Source organism: Desmodus rotundus, chromosome 9 (genome assembly GCF_022682495.2).
Source record: "Desmodus rotundus isolate HL8 chromosome 9, HLdesRot8A.1, whole genome shotgun sequence".
Taxonomy (NCBI): domain Eukaryota; kingdom Metazoa; phylum Chordata; class Mammalia; order Chiroptera; family Phyllostomidae; genus Desmodus; species Desmodus rotundus.
Window position 1 is genome coordinate 10,612,316 of NC_071395.1, and position 16,572 is coordinate 10,628,887.

Genomic DNA, 16,572 nt, shown 5'->3' on the forward strand with positions numbered 1-16,572 from the left:
AACGCCAACAGTGCAGGAAGTGATGGAGGTCTGCTGCCTGGAGTAAAAAGGCTGGGCCCCAAAGTGGGTTTTCCTGTTTCAGAACAGAACTTAACTTGGCAAATTCATCCTTCGAGGGTCTTATGACAAGTTTTAGGTTCAGAAATTTTATTTGATTAGGAAATACAACTTACCAGAGTTAGGAGTCCATCTGGGAATGGCCGGATGCGTATTGTTCAAAGCACAGATTGCAGGCCTCGCTGTTTGGGTTTGATTCTGGCTCTACCACTTTCTGCCCGTGAACCCTTAGACAAGTTACCTAGCCTCTCTGTCCCCAGTCTCCTTCTCTGTAAGATAAGAATATTAATAAAATGTTGTAGGGTTACATGGAATAAATACAGATAAAGCACAAAGAACAGTGCCTTCACTTTACAAATGCTTTATAAGTATTGTATTGACTATTATTCAGGTACCTATCAACTATCAGAATTTTAAGTCAAAAGTCAACCTCTCAGAAGAGACTGATGTGCCAGTTTGATACAGCCCTACCCCTGACATAATCTTTTGAACACTGAGATCAAAACAACAAATAACTGGAGAAGCAATCTGAACAAGTCATCGTTCGCTGTCAGTCAATATAAAGAATGGCCAGACTGAAGTGCAGGCGACGGGGAAAGAATTTTCTTTTAGAGGGATAGGAACTTATCATTAATAAACAGGAAATAGGATGAATGGCTCATATAATTTGTAATAACACGGGAGATTTCTTTTCAGATGCTATACAAAAAAACCCATTCCACTCCACACCAGTGTCCCCTTCAGTCCATTGTCCAATTGTTCACCCAGTTCGATTCCCTTGAGAAGGGAGTAGACATTGAAACCGAAGTCCACTTCTCCTTCTGTACAGGCACATAAACCAGCCTGGAGAAAACGCACTGGCCTTTTGTGGACACCGGAGTCAGCAAAAATTTAAACACAATGAGGATCTGGGCAAACTAAACTCACTATTTCTTCTTAGGATATTCGAGAACATTGAATTTGAGAATGAATTGATGTCTATTTAGGACCATCTCCAAAGGCCCAGGACCACTAATATGAGAAATACCCACAAAATATTAGATACATTTTTCCTCCATAAAATCAATCCCTTTGCTGTCCTTTCTTGCACTAAGTTTAAGCCATGTGAATGGTTAGTTAGGGGAAGAGAAGGTGATTGCAAACAGTGAGAAAGAATTAGAAAAAGTTGTCAACAAGTTCCCAATTGACAGACAGGAGAAGTAGATCATTCTTCTGACTCTTGGAGGAAGATAGAAGAACAAGAGAAGAGAAGAAAGAGAAACAGGATAAACAAAAAGAAGTTTTTGCTGTTGTGAAGGTCGAATCAAAAGAAAGTGAGTATTCTGTGAAAATAAGCTCCTATAAGATGCACTCCCTATGCCCTCCTGAAATTTTTTTAGTGCAACTTTGTATATTTTAGATTAACCCGACTTGATAAATGCAAACTTAGTTCACTATTTTTACTACTAGCTTGATTTCCCCAGAATGAGTGTACCAAATGTATCAGTTTGGTTATTTCTGTTGTTCAGGGTTTCGTTATTGTTATTGTTGTCATGCTATAGCAAAAATAATACAAACATTCTTCAGTATTTTTCCCCGGGCGCTCCTGGAAGAGTCTCTTGGTTTTGGTTGCACTTTGGGCCCTGGGGTATGGGAGTCACAGCGCGCACGAGTATTTTTCGTTCTACTAGGTCTTGCCAAATCGCTCCTCAAAGTGTCTGTAACAATTTATACATTTGCCAGCAGCAAATTATGGGATTTCCTATTTCTTCACATCCTTCCCAACAGTGTTTTAAATTATTGTCTAGTTTAGGGGCATCGGGGGCCTTTAATTGTAGTAATAATTTTATATCTCCATAATTTCTGAAAAAGTTGAACTCTCATATATTTATACAGCCCCTCCCCCCAGGAAAGTGAGTATATATATTTGCCACTTCTATATTCAGCATTTTCGCGTCTTATTTTTGATTTATAGGAGGCTATTTTGCAGTCTATACAGCAATTCTCTGCCAGTTATATGCATTTAAAATATATTCTCCAGCCTAAAATGTGGCTTTTACTCTTTCTAACAGTATCTTTTCAGGCAAAGCAATAAACTTTAATATAATCAAATTATCACAACCTTTTCTATGTTATCTGTTTTCAGATTGCTTTATATATACTCTGTATCTTCCAGTCATGAAGAAAATTTTATTTTATATTAAAATTTTGAAGTTTTATTACATAGAAATATTTAACATCCAGGAATTTCATGTATGATGTAAAGCAGAGATTTATTTATTTTTATAAATGAAATACATCGTTAGCATCACTGGTTAACTTGTTCTGCTTTCTCCAGTGATTTGTAATTCCACCAATGTCATGTATCAAGTGCTCAAAGATACACGGGTCCGTATCTGGGCTCTTTCTTCCAGGGCAGTGACTATTTGTCCTCGCCAGAGCAAGCCCAGTGTCTCGGTCCCCACTGTTTTATGGTGCGTCTTAGCTTATGTCCCTGCATCGACGTCCTCCTTGTTCCTCCTTCCAGGTACCTTGTCTGCCATTGAGTCGTGGCTAGGTCATATATTTTCAAATCAGCTTGTCAACCTCCACCAGGAAAAAAAAAAAACAGATTTCAATTAGCATCACAATGAATTTAACAATTTGGAACACATTGACATCTTTCTGATAATAAATCTTTCCTGTGCGTGCATGAACACAGTATATATCTATTCAGTTCTTTATATCATCTTTATGCCACTAAAAAAGTTTAAAATTTTTACCATAAAGGACTGGACATCTCTTGTCAAATGCATTCTTATGTACATCATACTGTAACATTCACCTTTCAAAAATCATATTCTCTTATTCTTTTTATCCAGTAGAGATGTACTTAATTAAAAATGATTTTGTCATCAAGAAACCTGCTTAAAAACATAGCCACTCTCTTGTCAGCACACAGGGTGGGACAAAAGTAGCTTTACAGTTGTGAGTATGCAAAACACAGAGTCTATTCTTGTATTATTACTTATTAATTATTGCATTATTTTCCATACAAACAACAGGAAAGCTACTTTTGCCCACTCTGTATATAGTAGCATTGTTCCTTCTCTCTAGTCCCTTCAGCATTTCTCACCTTTGTCTTCCCGAATTGGTTAAGGCCTGGATGTAATGTTAAATTTAAGTAATTAGAAAAGGTACACTTGTTTTTATTCTTTAATTTTACAAAAATATGTCTAACATTTTACCATTATGTACTGTGTTGCTCTTTATTAGCTGTAGGAAGTGTCCTGTTATCCTTAGTTTGTTAAACAAAGTTTTACAATAAATGGGTATTGACTTTCAGTAAAGTTTTTGTCCACAACCATGTACCTCATAATATGTTTATCTCTCCTTTAATTTTACCTAAGAAAAATTCTATAAGTAGATTCTCTCATACGCCTAATCTACCCATGCATGCCTGGAAAGGGTATACTGGCATTAACCCTAAGATGACTCTCTCAGATTTTCACCCCCCCCAAATGAAAAACATATGAAATACACAGCCTGTAAAATTTTCAAGGTGTTTTGCATTCATCTCCTTTAAACTTTATGGCAGCTTTCTAAAAAGGGAGTTTTTTATTACTCATTTTTCAGTTAAGTGGCTGACATTTAAAGAGGTTGAATAGCTTTCTCAAGGACTAAAATTGTTTGATAGCAGAGCAGCATTCTGAAAAACTCAGGTATGTCATGTTAGAATCTTCCTTTGCTTCCTGCCCTGTTTATATGGCAGATTATACCAAGAGCCTTCATAGACACCTAAACTCAACATATTTTTTTATCCTTTCTGTCTTCCCTACTATCTCCATCCTTGGTCTTCTGAACTTCGTATCTTTATGACTTCTCTACCCATGTCATTTTACTTTGTAATATAATTAAATGCATGCTTCTTATAATTTTTGACATGATTTAAGCTCCAGAAGGTCAATATGGTTTCTTAACTGCTTTTTTAAAATATGCAGTGCCTTGCATGTTGCTTTGTAAATATATAATTACCAAGTAAATATTTTCATAATAAATTGAAATATTCCTCCTTGAAGCCAGAGTTTATATTTTTGAGAAGTTGTTGGTTTTCCTTGTACTGTGTAAGAAAATAAAAAATTCCCTTGAGTAGGAAAGGAGAAAATTAGTTTATAAGAGAAACAAAGTAATTAACATAGGATATAAAACAAGCAATAAAGACAGTCAAAAAAAGCAAACATAGTGAAATTAAAATGGCATTAAGGGAAATATCAGTCATAAGAATCAAAACTGGTAAACTAAAATTGCAATGTATTAAATTGTATATAATCAACATTCTAACAATAATATTTTATGGGGTATTTCTACAGGTTCTATTGGGTCAAGTTATCAGAAACTGAGGTTATTCAAGATCCCAAGAACAAGGAATGAGTAAACCGAAGGGAAGATGCAGTAGTTTATCGGCCTAGGGAAATGACTACGAAGGCTCCAGAGGAAAAAGACAAAGGAAACAGAGATAGGATCACCAAAATCTCTTTCATTCTTGATGAAATGAAATCTATTCCTAGTTTGCTACATGAAATCTATTATATGAAACCTATTTTTACACCCATTTCCCTGCAAACAACTGCAGCTTGGAGATCATAATATAGGGAATAAAAATGTTTTCCTTTATGTAACAGTCTTCTTACAATGTTTTACCATTGTTATACTAATAAAACAAGTAACATTGTGCAAATACGACTCGGATTGCATTTACTGTCTCCTTACATGAAGATAAATGTACATTCAGAGCACACATTTGAGGGACAACTGGACCCCAATCCCCACATGTCAGTCATCTCATTTATCTTCTTTAAAGATACACTCACATATCTAATCAATTATTTAATAGGGTTTTATTTGTACACACATTCTTCCCATTGAAAGAAAGTATACATATTTATATACTGCTGACCGTTGAACAATGCCACCCCCTCTCAGTGAAAATCCATTTATAACTTTTTGCTCCCATGAAACTTAAATTGTCCCTTGGAACCCATGGGGATGTATCTAGGAAGCCCCCATGGATTCCCAAACCCACCAATGCTCAAGACCCCATGTAAGAGAGCACATAGGTCAACACATACAGTCAGCCCTCCACATCCATGGTCTCCCAACTGCAGACAATTTTCCATCAACAGTAAAATAATCGTTCTGCTGGCAAATACACATATTTGCTGTAATTACAATGTTCAGGGCTAGCTCTTTAAGTAGTTCCCAGGAAAAATAGTCTAAATCCACTTCTGATTAATATATAATCAATTCTTACAATTTCATTATTTGGAAGTTACCCTATAATCTGAAACACGCATTTCAAAAAGAAATATAGCTAATGTGGAATAGTCAGACTTAAATGACTCCCTATCAGAAGTCATTAAAACTAAATTAACAGAGCTTAAAACTTGAGTTGCACTTACCTGAGATGTCTCTTCTAATAAAAATTTTAAAAACGTTAATTATAAAGAATAACTTACCCTTGTCTGCTCATATTTTACCTCCCATGCCAACTAGGAAACCTTCTGATCTTTAATTATATGCGCTAACAATATTCCCACAAAATCTAATGCTGATGTGTAAACACAAGTGAGACAATATTTGTAAAACTTGATATAATATTAATTTACAATTTTCTGCTCTACAAATGTTTGCATAAATAATGGATGGAGGTGTTGCTGGTCCCATAGTCTTTGTTTAATTAGTCACTCTTGGCATTTTAACACAATTGTAGGGGGAAAATGACAGATCATTTCTTCTTTGCATTAAATACAGCTATGTGAGCTCTTTGAAAAATACATCTTAAAAAATCTTCTTCATGCCACTGTCGATCTCCTGTACCATCTAATGAGAAACCACTGTGCTTACTTTTATTATAAAACATTCATAATTCTTTTTAATAGTTCCAGAAAAATGGGACCAATGGTGTTGTTGAAGGGAGAAATTAATAACACACAGATATGACCTTCCCCTTCTCCCTGTGGCTTTGAGACACCTACACACACGTACACACACATATCTCCTTCTTCCAGAGATGTATATAGACAAGGACGTGGGAACACAGACCTCCAATTTAAAATATCAGTTATGAATTATAAAGGAAAACGGGGTTAAATATGGTTCTAAAATGGAAGGTTAATTTAGTTCTCTCTCATAAACCCTGGTGTACAAACCCATATACATACACACATGTGTGAATACCACTAGGAGAATGGAAATAAAGTCCTCCTTCCTAACACAAAATATTCCTTAAAAAAGTCATTCATTCTCACGATACAAATAGAGCAGCTGGTGTGTATAGACCCACCTCCTGTTAGAGACCTCTTTATTAGACATAACACCAGCCACTAAAGGAAAAGTTAACAGTTGATAAGTTCTGCCTATTAACATATAACTTCTAGTCAGACTTCTTATTCCTTCATACTTAAATGCTAGGTTTTTAAAACTCTGTCAGTTTAGAAGGAAAGACCAGAATAAACAAAGAAAAAGAAAACCTGTCTTCCAAGACAAATAATGTTACCATACAGGGATGTTTGTGTGTGTGTGTGTGTGTGTTTCAGTATCTTCAGAGAATTTCAAGATGTTCTCAAAATACAAGAAGATCTAACTACTTAACATGAGGACAGAAGATTAGAAAAGAGAAAGAGAGTATAAAAAAGTGCCTTTGAAAAACTAAAATACCACTGTTGACACACAAAAAAAGAATCTGTCCAAAAGGGAAATAATTCTCTAAGAGGGTGAGAGGCTCACTAAGCACTGAATTGCAAGCAATATGAATTTTTATAACTTACACTGAGACAAATTATTGTAGAATGCTACATATTAAAAACAAAAATATTATTCTAAACCCTTTTATAGAGAATACACTAAAACAGCAGACAAATAGACTTCCAAGAAACAAGCATCAGAATAGCATCCCACTGCTCATCAGTGAGTGAGGTGTTAAGGAACATTGGAGCAAGGTCTCAAACAGGGGAAGGAAAATGGGATAAATTTTAGAATTCTATATCCCACCAAATTATTCATCGATTTTCAGCTGATAAGAAATGTTTACTAATATAAAATCACTGAACATTTACTTGCATGGAAATGCCCTTCTCAAGGAAATTATGTTCATATTGACTCCGGAAAATGAGAGTAAAATCCGAGAATTATGAGTATATTTTCTTAGGATCCTTATTGTCAACTTCTCTTCAGACCTTAGTCTCCTAAAGCAGCTGTAGGGAGCTCTGGCAGTCGTGAGCTTACTTCCAAAAACACGCTGCTATGGAAACAAATGGAAACCCTGTCCATTAAGATTATATGGTATAAGGGATTAAGCAAATACGTGTATATTTGTACATATATTTTATAGGTATATCTACATATAGGTATATGTAGATATACCTATATAGATATACCTATAAAATGCAGATAACGGTGTGGCGATAGCTAGAGAGTAATTGGGGTGGAGGGGAGGGGGAGGTGGGCAAAGGAGGGGAAAACGGGGACCGAAAGAAACTTGACTTTGGGTGATGGGCGCACAATGCAGTGTACAGATAATGTTTTGTTGAGTGTTAGTTACGCTTGAAACCTGTATGGTTTTGAGGACCAATGTCAACCCAATAAATTCAATTAAAAAAACTCTATGAGAATGAGTCAAACTCTTTAAGAGAATGACTCTCCTGACATCTAAAAAAATATTAGAACAGATAGTGCTATCAACAAGCAAAAGAAAATTTAATCAGAAAATGTTGGTTGTTGATTATAATATTGCAAAACATAGTCATGGTACAAAAATACCTGTAAACACAAGGTGGGCATGACAGCAAGAGTTAGGAGAAGGCAAGAAGTGCCCCTTGGCCACAGGATGCCCACTTTTGATGACACCACGGCTGTGACATTCAACCTGAGGAGAGAAAGCAACATGTAACTGACCAGCACTGGGTAAAACTCAACAGCCTTTCATGATAACAACACTAAACAAACTAGGAAGAGAAGGAAACCACCTTAGCATGATAAAGCCAAATGTCAAAACCTACCGTGAACACGACACTGTACTAAAAGACGGGAGCTCTTCCTCTAGGATCAGGAAGCAGGAAAGGATGCCAGCTCACTGCTTCAGTCCAACAGAGCACTGGGTTGTGGCCAGTGCACTTAGTGTAAAAGAAGAAGTAAAGTTACACAAAGGAAGTAGTAAAATTATCTCTGTTCACAGATAAGATGATTTTACATGTACAAAATCATACAGATTAAAACACACAAGTTAAAACACAAAATTCAGTTGCATTTCTATTCACTAACAATGAAAACTACGAAAAATCAAGTTTGTAAAAATTTTATTTACACACAGTCAGAAAGAATAAAATTGCTAGGAATTAACTGAGGAGGGGGAAGAGGTATAATTAAAACTACTTTACTGAATGAAATTAAAGATGTAATCATTGGAAAGTCGTCCGTGTTCATGCATTGTAAGATTTAATTTTAAGATATCAATATTATCCAAAACTACCTACAGATTCAACGCAATCCCTATCAAGACTTCAATGACTTCTTTTGCAGAGAGAGGAAAACCCAATCTAGAATTCACATGACTCTCAAGAGACCTGAACAGCTAAGGCAATCCTGAAGAAGAGTAACAAGGCTCGATGACTCCCACTTTCTGACTTCCAAACTTGCTACAAAGCTACAACAATCAAAACAATGTGGTATGGTCATAAAGACAGACACACAGGCCAAGGTGCTGGAATAGCAATCCCAGAAATAAACTGTTGTGTATAGGGCCCAATGACTTTGACAAGGGTTTCAAGACTATTCATCAGGGACAGTCTTTACAACAAGCAAATGATGATGGGAGAATGTGGGAAGATCCACGTGGGAACAAATAAAGTTGGGCCCTTACCTAACACTGTAAACAAAAATTAACTCAAAATTAGGCCATGATCTAAATGTAAGACCTAATACTATTCTTAGAAAAAATATGACAAATTTTCACAGCATTAGATTTGACAATGATTTCTTAGATATGACATCAAAAGTATGGACAATAAAAGAAAAAATAGACAAATTGGGTTCCATGACAGTTAAACATTTTTGCATCAGTGAGCATTATCAGCATCATGAAAGGCAATCTATGGAATAAGGGGAATATTTTCAAATCATATACCTGACAAGGGATTGATATCAAAAATATATGGAGAACTCCTAAAACTCCACAACAACAAAAGACCTGATGCAAAAATAGGCAAAGGACTTGAATAGACATTTTTTGAGAGACAATATGCAAATGGCTAATAAACACAAAGCTACAACAATCAAGGCAATGTAATACTGACATATGACAACATAGAGATCAGTGGAACAGAACAGAGATCCCAGAAATACACACTTGCATATGTAATTAACTGATTTTTGACAAGGGTGCCAAGATTAATTAATCCAATTAATCAAGACATGACAGTCTTTTCAACAAAATCAAAAATCTGAAAAGAACGCATCGATTATGATGTGAAGAAATTGGAATCTTTGTGCACTATTGGTGGAAATATAAAATGGCACAACCTCTGTGGAAAACAGTATGGTATTTCCTCAAAAAATGTTAAAAATATAAAGACCTCATGATCCAGCAATTCTACTTCTGGGTATATACCCGAAAGAATTGAAAGTCAGTCTCAAAAGAGATATTTGTACACTGCCTTCATAATGACAGATTCCCAAAAGCTCAAAGGTGGAAGGAACCCAAGTGTCATCGATGGATGGATGGATGGATGCATAAGCACACTGTGGGCTACACATACAGTGTATGCGTTACTCAGTCTTAAAAAGAAAGGCAATTCTGACATATACTACAACGCGATGAACCCTGACAACATTGGGCTAAGTCAAATAAACCAGTCACAGAAAGACAAATACGGTGTGACTGCACTTATACACTGCACTTAGCGCAGTTGAAATCATAGACAGAAAGGAGAATGGTGGTCGCCATGGGCAGGGCGATGGAGGAGCGGGAAGTGACTGTTCAATGGACACAGGGTTTCAGTTCCTAAGGCAAAATATGGTTCCAGGGACAGACGGCGGTGAGAGCTGCAGCGTGCTGTGGATATACTTCTTCAAACCACTGAACCGTACGCTTAAAACTGGGTAAGCTCATAAATTTTACATTATATGAATTTCATCATAATAAAATAATTGAAAAAGTAGACATTGACATATACATATGGAAATCCATATCTAACTTTTGGAAACCATTTTGGCAGGAAATAAGGTTTGGGTACAGAATTGTCCATGATAACTAAAAAATAAGCATCATTACTAGCAATCATTAAAATTTCTACTTATTGATGGACTAGCAAAAATATGTCAATGTAATTACAATTTTATGTATGACTTTATACATGACTTGTGCTGAAAAATAATTGAACTATATCTTAATAAAACACTATAAAATTTAAAGAAATAAGAGCTGATAATACTGATGATAGTTTTACATCTATTATTTTCATGTCCAGTTTTTTTTTGTTATTAACAACTTAGACTCGAGCATATCAAATAATTATCATAATGTTCAGAAGAAGAAATAAAAACTCAAATAATATAAACTACAATTGTAAAATAGGTAAACGCTAGTTGCTTGTTGACTTGTCAGCAATGCATTTTATACTCTGTAATAAACTGAGAACATCACATTTCATAACACAAGAACGTATGGGACGGAGACCCAGCAAATCCTCAGTGCTCCCGTGTCCATTTCTTTTAAGCCACGGCCGGGGCCTGTGGCCTTTCATTTTATTCTTTGTAGATTCCCCTCAGATTTGGCACCAGAAGTCATTTTCCATCTCTGTTGTTAAATTAGAAATTTCCCTTGCCACTTCTTTTCAAATTGCACTATTCTGTCTGTCAAAAAACAGCTGGGCTGAGAAAGAAAATAATACTGGTCGATTAAAAAAAAATGCAATAGAGCAATGTGAACTATTTGATTACACTAAAATAGAAAGTTTAAACTAATCATTTGCTAATCTTCTCACATCTTCTTTGAAACAGCTTTTGATGAAAAGGTTAGCAGAAACATCAAATTTGTGGGTTCTGAATGGTTTGTTTGATGGGAAAACACACACAGTATTTTCTAAATGTGTTGTTAAGTAAACTATGGCTGATTTCAGTAAAATTATTTTGGTTTCAAGAGGGATTCTGCATAAATACAAACTGAGTTAAATTCCTTTCAACATCATACCACACTTGAGTTAATTTAGTGTTAGTCATTTTAAAAATGTAAACAAAAAATCCTAAAATTACTAAATTTAGAATTTAAAAAATGCAAAATGCTCTTGTGTATATAAATTGCTCATTGCCTTATGTTACTAAGGAAGAACTGTTGAAAAACTCATATCCCATAATGAGTTTCTTAGGATCAAGTGTAAATTAAAATACACTAGTGACATGTCGCTTTTGCTCTTGTGGTTATAAAGTTATTTTCCCCACACAGTGTCTGCCAGGCTTTGAAAGCAGAGGTGCCTGCTTTAAAGTTTATGGTAACCAATGCTAAATATAAAAGTGACATATGCTTCTCAAGTCACAGAAGAATATGAATAAAAACTAAACATAAACCACATAGCAAGAGATAGAAAAAAGGAGTAAATAAGAGGAACACAAGCCCTAAAGCAACAATGCCAAGCATATAATTTATAGCTGTAACATTGAGGATTTCAGATCCTCTAATAAAAGGGCAGTATTAAATTAGATTTCTAACAGGTCCAGGTTGCCTAGAATATACAAACCTAAAAGTATGGAGATGTATATTTAAAAAAAAAGAATGAACAGGCATAAACAAAAATAAAGCAGGGGAAACAAAATTAATCTCATGCAAAGTACAATTTAAGATAAAATCACCACAGATGATTTGATGATGGTTATATGTTAATAAAATTTACAATACCTAGTAAGTGCATCCTATTCATAAAATTGTACAGGTTGAATAATGTAACCTCAAAATATATGAAGCAAAAGTGTGGGTCGAGCAACAATATTTGCGGCAGGTTTTGGTCAATGAGAAGCAGATCTGAAAGAATTTAGAGTTCAGTATATTTATAAAGAAAGGCTTTGGGGGGAGAGGGAAGTAATAGGAGTGCACGGAGAAGTCAAGTTAGATTCGGGCCTGACTCCTTCAGCCAATCCCGTGGGGGTCTCTGGAACCGAATGGCATCCACATGCTGTTCATGCTGAGCTAGACTTCACACTCCACCCTGACCAGCCACTGGATGGGGGCCACCATTCAGGGCTGTCAACCTTTTCGCGTCTCTGGGCCACACTGGAAGAAGAGTTGTCTTGGGCCACACATTAAATACACAAACACTGACAAAAACTGAGGAGCAAAAAAAAAGGATTTTAAGTACATTTTTGATTTTGTGTTGGGCTACATTCGTAACCATCCTAGGCCTCATGTGGCCTGTGGGCCACAGATTGGACACCCCTGAATGACTTGGGCAAAGTGACTCTCTACAGCTGAGGCAATTCCAGAAGGGGCTACAGCTGAGGCTTTCTGCACCAGTACTCCCTGCCATGGCGGAAACCAGCCCTTCCTCCATGGGAGGTGTGGGGTGGTGCAGAGTGGGTCCTGCATGCCCACCCCACTCCGATCCAGTTTCACATATCCTGCCAGGAGCAGCATATGTAGAGTCTCTACGACTTGTTCAGCTTCTCCTTTTGAATGAATCAGACAAGGAAAGTTAGGGGGATACACGACAGTCCACACAGCAGGAGTAGCTTCAGGGCCACGAGGATTCTTATGTTCTCTCTGCTGTCTCCTCACCCTGTGCCAGCACCTCTGCTGGCTTAGTCCATGGTGCGACCCAGGTCCTCATCCGCTCAAGACTTGGTGCAACTGACAGAACACATCTCGTGACAGATTATCCCAGAATCCTAGAAAACTCAGTATTCTGTGACCATGTGCAAACAAAAACAAAACAAAACAAAACAGGAGCTATCTTCAGAATACATCATTCTCTGCTGCAGATGGCACTCCATTGCTCCAGAAGCTCGGGACCTGCATGGTGACTCTCATGCTGGGGCCGGTCATAGACTCCACATGCTCCCCACTGAGCTCGCTAATGCTACAGGATCTTCCATGTTGTATGGACCTAGTTGAAGAGTGACTCACAATACAACCTGCGCCTGATGCAAAACTTTTCCTACTCAGGATCCCACTAAAAAATCGCAGTCTTTCATCCACCTGCTTTATGGGCCAGAGCAACATTATCAGGTAGAGAATACGCTGGCTCCGGAAACCAGATAAGCTTCATAAGAATCATGCTTCCTTATTTGTTGAAAAACGGCGTGCTTCTTCTTTTAGTTCAGATGGAAAGTTCCACTGTGCTCCTGGCAATTAGACCTCTACAAAGTTATCGATAGGTCAGGCTCCTGGGTTTGTGTAGAGTTTTCCTCAGACCAAAATGTATGTGTCTTTCCAAGCTCTCCAAGTTACAAACTAATTGCTGTTTATTCAGCCTTAGGGCATGGTGCAAGCACACAAATGCGACATTCTACAGGATGTTCAGAAATCCTGGATCTTTGAGCCCCTGACGTCAGAGGGTAGGAGAATTAACATAGCCCTGGGACAAAACCAACCACTAGTGCGCACTGTTGCCCGTTTCATATTAAAGCTAATTATTTCAGCTCCTCCTTTCTAGCAGAAATTGTTAAAAAATGCATTTGCCAAATCAATGGCCAAACATCATGCACCTGTGGCTCTATTTACCTGCTCTGGCAAAGACAGTACTGCCGCCGGCATGGTACCTCCCAGGGAGGCTGCCACACGGTGGAGCTGGCAATAGTCCATAATCCTTCCTGATCTCCAGGGGTTTTTGTCAGGGGTTTTTCCCCGGGATTTTATGACAGGTGATAAGCCTTACCTGTCAGGTGGAGGTAGGGCTTATCACTCCTGCATTCTTTATACCTTTAAGGGTGGTCTTAATTTCTACTCATGCCCTATTATGAGATGTGCTGTTGTTTGTGAATTACTGTTTCAGCTGGGGCCAGGGAATGTGATTTCAAGGCTACCACTTGGCCTAGCCCACACTCTTGCAGTCGCTGCTAACGTTGAATTCATGCATACGCCATCATCCAAGGGTATACCCCAGAAAAGTGCACTGACCGTACAGCAATGTTTGCAATAGCTTTTTTGCAACTCTAAAACAAAAACAGACCAAATTTCCATCCTCAAGTAACTGGAATAACAGATTTTTTTGACAAACAATGGAAATGTGTATAGCAATAAAGGGAACACACTTCTAATCAATAAAAACACTAGAATGTCAAAAACATGTTGTGAAGACTACACACAAAAGTATACATGTTCCATGAACTCGTTTATATGAAATTCGAGAATATTCCAAACTAATCAATGAAAACATGTAAAAACAATGTTACTTTGGCATGGCAGTATTATGCTATATGTTTAAAGCAGCATGATGGTTTCCCAAACGTGTGAGCCTATGAGAACCACAATTGCAGATTTCTCCAATGTAGTCTAGGTGTATACTCAGAACGTGGCTCCTGTCTCTCAAGATAAATTTCTTCCTGCTTCTTCTTCTTTTATCTCAACCAGACATATAAATCAAATAAATGTTATTAATGCAAATAAGACAGCTGAGGATCTTCCCTGAAAGGGGACAGCATGTCACTTTGACTAAGGGAAAGCTTAAGCAACATGGTAGAAAGGGAAGGTCGTGCCTTATTTCCACCAGCTTCTAACTCAGCAACCACCTACTCCTTCCTTTATTCCTTAGAAGGCTACTTCTACTGAGACTCCTTGCATTCTGTCACATATCTGATTTCAGAAATGAATCTATCAGTTAGTTATGCTTTTGCCCAATTTATATCAAGATGAAGTCTCTCCAATTCAGTATTCTTTGCATGGTCAATGCCAAACAGATTCAGCTATCATTAAGCATATGATTGTGGCAAACTGCTTATCCCAATGACTTTTTAGTCCAGGCATCAATTACTGCAGACGTACACTGCATAGGCTAATTTAATGCATCCTACTTTCAAATGAAAGAGGAAGCTTGCCTCTGTAATTATTATTTTGGATCCTGACCCTTTATAACTCATCTATTTCTTGACCTGACCTTTCAACTTTAGCAAATTGCTGTACCCTAACACTTGTTATCATTATTTTTATCATCACTGTCCTCCTGTCTACTTTTGTATTGTTGCGATTGTTGCGTTGCTACCTCGAGTCCAATATGTTATGTGTTCAGATTTTATCTGTCCATCTAATGCCACCCTTCTACTGGTTTTGTAAATACTTCTCACTCAATTTTTACTACACTTAGATTCAGAAAAGAAAATCTGTTATTGCTCTATCGTGAATAAATCAACAATTCACCCTGAAACTAAATTATTAACCTTATTAGCTTTAAAACAAAATAAAACAAAAATTGTTGTTCAAACATTTATTAGTTACATATATAGTAAAATATCAGGTACACATACCAAATTAGATATATTATTTACCTGCTATATTAAATTAGCTATAACCTCTATGTATATTCTAATATGTTACCATTGATAAGAGATCATATTGCCATTTCCTTAGTCTTTAAGGAATTAAGTAAATATATAGACTCTTTCCAGTTAACTTATCCCTATTTTGTACATCTCAAGTGATTATATAATGTGTATTAGAAACTAGAAAAGTAGATTTTACCTCTGGCTGTTCCACTAAATTGCTACATGATCTGTACAAGCTACTTACCTGTGTGAACAATTTTTTTTTATAATTATCCAATTGAGTTCACAGTCATATTCTGGTCATTTCATAGTAAGAAAATACACATGCCCCTCCAAAAGAAAATGCTAGTGAAGGTAATCCAGAAACAGGTTATATTTTCATTTACAAGTAGTGTAAATAGGTTTTAGAACTCAAAGTCAGTGAAGATGCTTTATTAGGCCCGTGTTTCAATGTGTACTGGTGGCTGGAGACAGCTCCATTAATACACAGGGCTGGGCACAGGCAGATTTACAGTCATGAGTCTGCAAAGCAGAGGTTATTCTTGTATTATTGTTTACTAATTATTGTATTACTTTCTGTCCAGAAAACTGTAAACCCACTTTTGCCCCTCCCTGTATTTCATGTATTTTCACATAGGTAATATTAATTAAAACCTAATTTCTAAGACCACACACTCCTCAGTATTTATATAGGACAAAATACTAATTACAATACTTAGAATTTTTAAAAAAGAAACAGTATTATCCTCATTTTATCTGGTTAATAACAACTGATACACTTGACATTCAGTCTCTTTCAATTTTTATTTAAAATATACAGGAAATATGTCTCAGCCAACGTTTCTGTAAGAAATACTTGGGTCAACAAAAATATCTGTCTTGATTCAATAATCAGCATGAATTGAATATGAATTATAAAAATAACGAAATTCTAAATTCTGACTTTTTTAGCATTAAATTGATGGTAAGGGAGTATCTTCACTATGGTAGATTGAGCATCAGGAAGCTGCAGCCTTCAGCTGAAAGATGCTAAAC